We start from the raw sequence: 10,001 nt of genomic DNA on the forward strand, positions 1-10,001 counted from the left end.
AAATGAAAAATCCCTGATAAAAAAATCCGCAAGTCACTCTCTAAAATACCCCAAAATCCATGTTCCTTCACACAGGGATCGGGAGCAGGCAGGGGTTGGGACCAGGCAGGGCAGTGATTGTGGGGTTTGGGGGACAAGTGGGGGCTGGGCCTGGGCAGGGCAGCCATTAGGGTGCAGGGGGAGCAAGCGGGGCTGGTGGAGGTCCCCCCATGGTCCCCTCTCCCCTCCTCCAGCCCCTCTACCCTCTACTTACTGGCAGGAGCCTTGGTCCAGTTCCCTGGCACGCTGCCTTCCCCACATGGCCAGGTAGCATGCTTCAGCACTGAGGCAAAGGCCAACCATAGAGATGCTCTGGCTGGCTACCAGAGCATCTCTGTGGAGGACCCAGCCTCCAGTTGCCTCAAGCTCTGCTCCACTTTTTTCCTCTGTGGGTGTTTTTGACTCCTGGATATCTAGGGGTCTAATTTTGCCCCCACACTGCAAATCTGCAGCCCAGGGAGCATTTTTTCATTCCTGCACATGCCTCTTGCAGCATCTCAAAGAGCTTTGAGATGCTGCAAGAAACACGTGCACGCTCATCTGGACGTGCCCATAAAGGGTTAATTCAGGCTGGACATAAGGAAAAACTTCTTGTGTGTAAAGGTCACCAGAATCTGGAACATGCTCCCAGAAGAGGTGGTGCAGTTGCCCTCCTTGGAGGTGTTCAAAACAAGGCTGGACAGGCACCTTGCCAAGCTCATCTGAGCCCAATACTTCCTGCTCCTGGCAGGGGACAGGACTTAATGATCGTACAGGTCCCTTCTGGTTCTATAATGCTATGATTCCATCCTACTTTTTGCACATTCAATTATTCTTTCCTGTGACAGGATCAGGGTCCAGGGGTGACTGTACCTGCCAAGCCTTGATGCAGTTTATTAGGTTTTGGGAAGTTGCCCCCAGGGCCCCAGTGTAAGCCTCGTCTGGCTTCACCTTTTTCCTAAAGGACATTATGCTATGGCTCTGCTAGACCTATTAGTGGAGGTACCAGTTGCTTTATAGACTATTTGTACCCTCCTTCCACCCGTAGCCATGCTCATACCTCGCAGATGTTACTTTAAGTTGCCCCCTGACCCAGCTGACAAACACTCCCATCAGCCTGCCTGGCTCTGGCAAGGCTCTCTCTTTTCTCTGGGCCCCTGGTTCTAGCCCTTCCCCAGACTTTGGCCCTCCCTTGGCTTAAGCCTACTCTAGGCTCAGCCTTCTGCTTTCTGGGCCCCTGCTCTAGTACAGTTGCTGCGACTATTGCAGCCCTCTGTGTTCCTGACCCCAATCCAGGTACCGCTGTCCTTGACTCTCTCAACTTTAGCCGGCACTGGCCCACAGCCCTCTGGGTCCCTGACCCCAGGCCAGGATGCCTAACTCTGGCCTTAAATCACCCAGCCTTGTCCTAATGCCTCACACCAACTTCAGACCCCCTGGTCCCTGACCCCAAGCGAGGCTGCCTGCTACTGAGCACTCCACCAGGCATCCTTCTGTGGTCTCCACATTTCCCTAAAAACCACAAACCAGTTTTCTGGTTAACCTAATCAAAACATAAATACAAGCACCACGGCTGTACGACAAAAATCCTTCCCATGTTGGGTCAGTATGTCCCTACAAGCTTTAAGTTCCCCTCAGCTTTTCCCTCACAGCTGTCTGGGATAGGGTGACCACCTTTCCAGAAGGTAAAGGTGGGACACATGTCTGCCTTCCCCTCCGCTACTACTGGTGGCAGCACAACCAGGCCAGAGGCAAGCACAGCATGGCTGCCTGCTGAGGGCTCAGGGCTCCCCATCCTGCTCACTCTTCCCTGGGGAGCCCTGCACTGGCCATGTGCTCCCTGACTGCCCACTGGCAGCTGGGGGCACAACTCCACACCTGCTCCACCACCCACGCTGCTGCCAGGCTGGCAGGAGGTGCCTTGCTATGGTGGCGCACCCAGTGCGAGGCCACTGGGGGCAGGGAAGCAGGGTGGGGAGCCCAGGCCCACAGCAGACAGCCTGCATCTGCCCCTACCCCACGCACAAGTTGGGGAGGCAGACGCCCCCTATGCCCCCTGGACAAGCCACCCTTGGCTCTGTCCCATGCCACATCCCAGCCCCATACACTGTCCTAGCTGGGCAGTGCCCCTAGCCCCACTCCCTCCCTCACCATGGGGGATTCGATCTGCCCTCCCTCCCCCATGGACTTACCTGCAGGGAGCTGCACTTCATGCTGCCCGGCTGTGTTCCCAACCACATGCTTGTGTGTAGGTGCACGCTAGACCCACGTGAAGCAGCAAGTATTCACTTCAGATTCAGTCGATTTTAAGGGACGGCAATTCAATTTGGTGATTCAAATCATTGTCTCAATTCGATTTGGCCGATTCAGAGATTTGGACATAGACTATAATGGGGAATCACTAAAACACATGCAACAGAGTGCCAGTGTGGGCTCACCAAATTGGCTTGAGATACTTACCCTGGGCTAGAAACAGTGCCAGTGAACTCTGAGTGACCCCAGGAGCCCTGCCCTGTGGAGAAGGAGAAGCCAATCAAAAGATAAGGTTTTCAATCCCCTCATTTGCATGGAAGGGGGTGGCTGGAGTTGGGGGCTAGCCACCCTGAGCCCTGGTTGGCCGGTTTGCAAGCCAGGGAGGGACTGCTGGAGGGGATAAAAGAAGCAGCCTAACTGGCATGGTGGAGCTGCTGACAGTAACTCTGGGGAATGGTGCAGGAGGCCTAAGAAGAGCTGGGAAGAACTGACCCAGCAGAGAGACCCCTCTGAAGAGCCTTGAAGGCCCTGGGAGAAGAAGGCAGCAGCAGTCAGCTGTACCTCCAGCCCTGCAGCAGAGAGGGAGCAGAGGCTAGGACTTGGGGCAGAGAGCTGGTGCCCCAAGGCCCCATCGCAGTGTGCTGGATGGGACAGGCGTCCTGGAGGCCAGGGGTGGCAGTCGGCCCCCCACTCCACTGTGGAGAAGAGGCAGCAGCCCAGTGCAGGCAGCATCCTTATCTGGAGCAGGGAGCTGGGCTGGTGAGTTGAGGAAACCCCTCACCTTCCCTGGGGAAGCGGGGCAGCAGCAGGCAAGGCACTGGGATCCTGAGGAGCAGCGGAGCACCTGGACGAGGGTCCTTGGGAGCTCAGGGTGCAGGCCAGTGCTCAGCAGGATTGGTGAGCCACAAGGCGTGTGGGGTGCCTGGCCAGTCATCTGGAGCAAGGGTTTAGAGCAACGACCCCTGGGAGCTGCCTGTGCTGCTGACCCTCTGCTGCTGACTACCCCAGAGAGGACTCAGTCTTGTCCCTTATTCTGCAGCTGATTGTCATCGGATGGAGTCTGAGTTTTGTGCTTGGGTCATGCTGGTTGCTGCAGGAGCCTACTCAAGTTGCTTGCTGCTTGCCTTTTTGGTTGCCATGGAGGGTCACCCTTCAGCCTCTTTGGGGGTTGGGGTTTGATACAATTTGATTGCTGCAGACCAGAAGAGTTTAACCTGTTGTAGTCTGTCGCTTATTGGGAAGCCTGTTAGAGTTGCTGGGAGTGACCACCTTGCTTCCTTGTGGCAGCATCGCAGCAGAGGCTGAAAGCTGCCAGTTACCCTACCTGTGGTTTTTGAGTCAAGGGTTGACTAATGCAACCTGCAGTCTATCTGATTCATTTTACTAATGGAAAGCAATCTGATTTATGGCCTGCTTTATAAATATATCTGCTTAGCTTATACTGAAGTGGGAATGGCAGAGCCAATGCTCTGGTTTGTTTTGTGGTTCTGGTTATGCCATTTAAGTTCACTTGTAAGTAACCGTTCCTATTATTCTTGTTTTGTAAATAAAGCTTAAGTAGTTAAATCAGTTAAGTGTTAGACCTTGGGACCATGGGCTGCTCTGTGGGGAGCAGGGGCTGGCCAGAAGCCCTGCCCAACTCTCACCACACCATCCCTGATATTGGGCAGAGGTGGCAACTATTGGGCTGCCACCCAGGTTACACACTTGTAACTGGGTCATTTTTTTGCAATTCGGAATTTGCAATTTTGCAATTTGGATGAAAACAGCAGGGATGGTAGCCCCTTGTGAAGACATGAAGCCTGCCAAGATTCAAAGACATAGGTGCAGCGTTTTCTATGAAAGTGCACCTCAAACTGTTGAAAGCAAAGCTTGTATCACTTGTGTGTGTTAAGGCAGAGCAGGATGAAAACAGCAAGGATGGTAGCCCCTTGTGCGGGCATGAGGCCTTGCTGCAAGCCTTCCGAATCTCTCCGAATTGATTCAGAGGCTTCCGATTTGATTCGGATCATTTAATGGGTCTCCCGACTCAATTCAGAGTCAAAGCTTTGGCCACTGAATAGAGTTGAATCAGCTACCAAAGCTTTGCACAGCCCTAGTGCACATGCACATGGTGCCCCATGTCCTGCTCCCAGTAGCCCTAAACAGGCTGGAACACTGTCAGACTGCAAGGAAAAACCCACTGTTTGCCATGGATCTCTGCATGAGACTGTGAATCTGGGACAAATGCTGTTCTGGAGTCATATAGCCCAGGACCAGGAATTGAGGTTCCCATTCTGGGACTGTCTTGCCCAATTAGGGACAGGTGGTCATCCTAGTGGCAGGCAGTCCAACTCCTGCAGCCACCTCGCTCAGAAGCTCCCCTGCCGACATTCTGCAGAGCCAAACTGCTTGCGTGGGTTCCAAAGCCCCATCCCTTTGTCAGGTGGCTCTCAAGCCACCCACAGGGGTTTCCATTTTGGCCTGGTGACCAATCTATTCCTTTCTGCGGCTTGCATCTCTTTGCTTCAGGATTGCCTAGATGTCTGCCCACTTTGCTGCTTACTGTAGTGCAGCTAGCTCCCAGGTTAGTCCTTTCCCTAGAGAGGTAGCTCCTATCCTGGCTGTTACTGGGCTGTTTGCTTTCCAGCAGCTAGCCCTTGTGCAGCTGTCAGTTCCACCCAGCAAGCTTAACCTGCTGCAGCATCCTCTTAAAAGCAGTGGTTTTTCAACCTGTGGTCCGTGGACCCCCAGGGTCTGCAGACTATGTCTAAGGGGTCTGCGAAAAATGACTATGATTAAAAGTTACGTGAACACCCACCCTTACAATTCAAAGGTGTCTGTACATCCATTTGAAATGTTTTAGGTCCACAAATGAAAAAAAGGTTGAAAACCACTGCCTTAAAGTAACAGAAGCCAGCCCTGCTATATTTCTTTCTAATTTTCCTAAATATTTCCATGCTATTGAAAATACGAAGGGACTAAGATTTCGAATTTGCACCTTCACTTTTTCCTTGCGTGCTGTCCATTTGTGACACACCTGGACCCATATAGTAGTATACGTAGCTTACTTTCCCAATACAGACAAGACCCAATCCAGTTGCTTGGCATTAGCAGCCTTGCATAAATTCAGTTTCTGCCTGCTTGCCATTCCCACTTCAGTATAAGCAAAGCAGATATATTCATAAAGCAGGCCACAAATCAGATTGCTCTCCATTGGTAAAATGAATCAGATAGACTACAGCCATGTCAAACTAGCTATATTGCTGTTGGGATTTACTCTCCATGCATGAGACTGTCAAAGTAGTTTTGGAACAGAACTGTCAAATTAATTTTCAAATCTGGAACGGCAGTTATCCTTATCTTGAGATGACACAGGGCATCTACGTGCTCATTAATAAACTGTAGTTGCAGCACATTAAGTTTAGTACTTGGATAACCAAGTACTAAATCAATGCGCAGTAACTGGCATTACTGTGCAGTAGCAACAGCGCATGAGTTTTTACAGATGCTTCTTCTTGCATATGGGCATGTGTAGATGAAATGGGGGCCTGTGACAGGAGTATCGCTACTGGAGTCTTTCTAGTGGTGACTCTGCCCTCCTGTTATGGGCCAGCCGCCTGCTTACTCTCCTGCCATGCCTTGATCTTAGTTGATTGAGTGATATATATGCCCCGGTGCCAGGGGGCACTATCTGCGGCTCCTTTTCCTCCCCTACACTGCAGCCCAAGCCTTGCAGATGGTACCGACGGGATTCTGACCTGGGCCCTACTGTGATTTGGCCCTCTCCTTTACCTCCCTGGGGCTCCTCACAGCCCCCCTTTGCTCTGGGGCTGGGACCTATGCACCCCAAATGCTGTGCCCTCTCTGGCGCCAGGATCCCCATGCTACTGTGGAGTCCCTATGAGGCCTCCTCCAATCCCTAATAGCTTCACCCAGTCCTCCGGTTAAAACAGTAAACACAAAAAACACAAAGCCCCTGGGCTATAACATAAAACTAAACCGTCCGGTCATAACAATATTCGATCCCTACCGGGAAAATACTCCAACCCATGGCAGCAACCAGGGGATGCTTATTCAGTCAATCTTCTCCTCTTTCTCTGCACTGGCCAAGCTCCCCGCTCCTTGGCCGCCGGAGGGGAACTGCCCTCCTGGCCTCCTGCCTGGGCTCAAGAAGGACTAAGCCCTGCCCCTTCCTGTCAGCTGGTTTCACTGGTTGGCCTAGCAACCAGCACCTGTGCTGCCCTGGTGACTGGCAGCTGCGCCTCCCTCTTCTCAACACTAGGGATCTCTCCTGAGCCATTTCTGTTTTCAGGCACAGGGCACCTAAGTGCTCTGTGACAGGGCCCTAAATTGAAGGGGTGGGTTTTTATAAACACCGCTTCAATTTAGAGCCCTTTAAACCTGTGTGTCACACACACACCCTGCTGACTTACCTGCTTCTCCGGTGGCGGGGAAGGGAGGGAGAGCTGCCAGCAGGTGGAGCAGTCCCTGGGCTGCGGGATAGGGGGGCTGGTGCTTCCCTCTGTGGCCCCCCCCAAGTGGCACCCACCTGCAGGTACCTGGCTCGCGTGGTACCAGGGGGCACTGCAGCCACAGAAGAAAGCACCGGGCCCCTGCTCAGCTCAGGCAGGCAGGCAGCCTCCAGGGGGAAAAAAATAAAAATAAATCAGGCTCGCTGCTTTTCTTGGGCGGAGTCTGCCTTCCCGGGCTGCTGCCAGGCTGCCTGCAGGGCTTCATGCAGAGCCCTTGAGTTGCACAGAGCCTGGTGCTTCACTCTGTAGCTATAGAAACAGCCAACTAAAACTCCTTGGAGGAGTTTCAGTTTGCTGAGCCCCAAGTCATTTAAGGTGCATTAGGCTTCCAAATTTAGCACAGCGCCTGTAATTAATGAACAATACGCTGTCAATACGTGCAAACACCGACACCATTAAAGAGGTGCAAAAGCATTTAGCCCACTTTAAAGTGTTATGCATACATGCCCCTTGTCTCATCTACACATGGCCTATGACACCAGAAAGCTGACTCCTCCAACCATTTAAAAATAGATCCATCAGTATTACTACAATCTTTCAGACTGTTCATTCCATCTAGTGGACCCTATAGAGGGCAGTCAATTAGTATATGCTGGGCTGCCTGATCTTCTTTGCCACAAGGGCACAATGGTGAAACTGTAAGACCCATTTTATGTTTAATTTTATTGAAAGCTCCATAGCCTGATCACAGTCGATTTAGGTTTACCCATGCCTTATGGGGGAGTTTATTCCCTGAAGGGTATGAAGATGGTAGTTGTATATAGGCATGTAGTGGGGGGTTATTCCATTGCTCTTTCTACCTTTGGGGCCATGATGAGAGTATGGCTTCTCCTTCTTCCTCTATGATGTTTCTGGTGGGGTTTTTCTGCTTCTTAAACATTTCTGCAGTGGATATTGTTCTATTGTGTCATGTAGTGGGTGATCTTCCTGTTGGGCGTTAATTGCTAAGTCAAGCATGCAAGGCATACACCTTCTTGTGGTGCATCCTGTGAGTAGCTGAGGAGTTTATCCCACAGCAAAATGAAATATGCCATTGAGACAATTTCAGAGCTATTATAGACACTAACTGCACAGTAACCTAATAGTACTGCGCAGTAGTGTATTAGCACAGGTTCTGCCTGGCATGCTACTGTGCAGTGTTTTTAGCCTACTGCACAGTTAGCATCTCATGTAGACACATCCACAGTGGGCACTGCAACTTTCTTTTTTTGATTGAATTAATGCCAAAAGAAAATATGCTAATTTGGATGAGTTTTCCAGAAGTTTCACTGTAAATCAGGGGCTTATTTTAACAGTGTCACTATGGAAAAACAAAACAAAATGCTAAAAGACAGTTGGCAGTCTCTTGCAGTATTCCAAAAAGAATCAAATATCCAACCATATGGCTTTTGTTACATATTAAGTGTAGGAATAGAATGCAACAAAAATATGTTATAGCAATCATTAAACACAAATTTTTATTGTTACTAAGTGAATTACAATTAAATGACAAAATCTACTTATTTGCACCTTCAAATATGCAAAAAAACCCATTGTAAAAAAACTATGTATTATAAGCCAAATAACTGGCTTCAATGAAGTTATAGGTGAGATCAATCTGCTCCAATAGGCAAAGAGGCACAGCCCATATCTGCTGTCCTTTCAAAACCAAAGGAGACATTTTAAAGCACCTAGGCATAGAAGAAAATTTTAAGCATTCAGTTTAGCATGAATCAGGATTCTACCTGATGCAGAGGTATTAAAGAAATGGAATTACTATACAGATAAAAGTGCAGATGGAATGGGTAGAGTAGAAGTAATTGCTGACTTAGAAAAGAGGCACTGGTACTTATTAGAAAGGTCTCTGTTCCTCTACCTATCAGTCTCACTCTTTTTTTAGGGTCCTAAATATACATCAAACTAGGATTTTAGTTTGTTAGAATTACTAATTTTTGTTGGATTTAGGCATCAATTTTTGTTTAATTCCAAGTGAATACTTGTTTTCTATCTAATAGTAGTACATTTCAGCCACTACTTGTATCATTTCTAAAACACCCTATTCATAATACACTTGTAGTAAACAAACACTTGTAGTAAACCAACAGATAGATACATATAGTCTACCACTAGCAACTGACAGATACAAATTTAAAAATTACAAAAATAAGTAATTGTTGCTTAAGTTAAAGTATTCTAACTATGCCAGCCTAATTGTAAATAAGCTATTAAGTTATGCAAATGTCAATGTCAAAAGAACAATGTTTGGATTTAAAGAAATGTTAGTTATCTGCATGTCAAATGCAGTGAGGTATTAGCTAAATTTTACAAAACTGCTAACCAAAAAGTCAAAGAACCAAACATTCTTTAACGCTAAAAAAAAAAAAATAATTAAAAATTAAAGATTTTGGTACAATCCTGGACAGTGACCCAGCTTAGGTTCCATAATTAAGTCTTCCAAATCAAAAAGTCAGTTTTGTACTAACTCACCACGCTAGGATGAATTCATCCACGTACTTGGAAATGAATACTTTGCAAACCTTTGTTCTAAAAAATATTTAGGCTACAAATCCTAGTCACACTTAAAAGACAGTTTTCATTTTATTAGAAAATGTCAAATAAAGCCTTTCACATCACAGCAGTAAGGGCTTACCCACAACCTAAACAGAGTAAAATCCAGAAACACAGCAGCACCCAGTCTCACTAAATTGTTATATACTGAGTATTTCCACAGTGGTAATCAGAGGAGCAAGCTATACCCCACAGATGATTAACCAATTGCTTACACTGTCTTCTGCACAGAAGAATCAGACTGGTTAAGCTGTCAGAGACACAAGGAAGTGAGGCTAATGTGGCTTTAGGAAGTCTGTCATCAGTTCATTAAAGTCTCAACCCACTGATGTAAGTATCAAAATTCCGTCTGACTTCTGCAGTACAGGTGCATGCTCTAAAATGGAGAGCAGATTTTTTTTCTACTACATCCATAAATTCAAATTGTGTCGCCTATTGAGGTAAACAGATACACTTCAGAATGTTTTGCAATGTCTGTATTGTGTTTATGTAGAAGCAAATGTAGTTTTGGATTCTTAGAATAAATATCTTGGTCTAACGAAAAGAAGTTTTGGTTCTTGGACTAAATATCTAATTTTAAATACCTTTCATAAAAGCTACGATTTACAACAGCAACAATACTGAACTGAAAAATAGTCTTGGAGTTTGTTTCAATATCCAGGATGAAAA

This window comes from Crocodylus siamensis, chromosome 2 (assembly GCF_052110815.1).
Source record: "Crocodylus siamensis isolate JL-2025a chromosome 2, ASM5211081v1, whole genome shotgun sequence".
NCBI classification, from domain to species: Eukaryota; Metazoa; Chordata; order Crocodylia; family Crocodylidae; genus Crocodylus; species Crocodylus siamensis.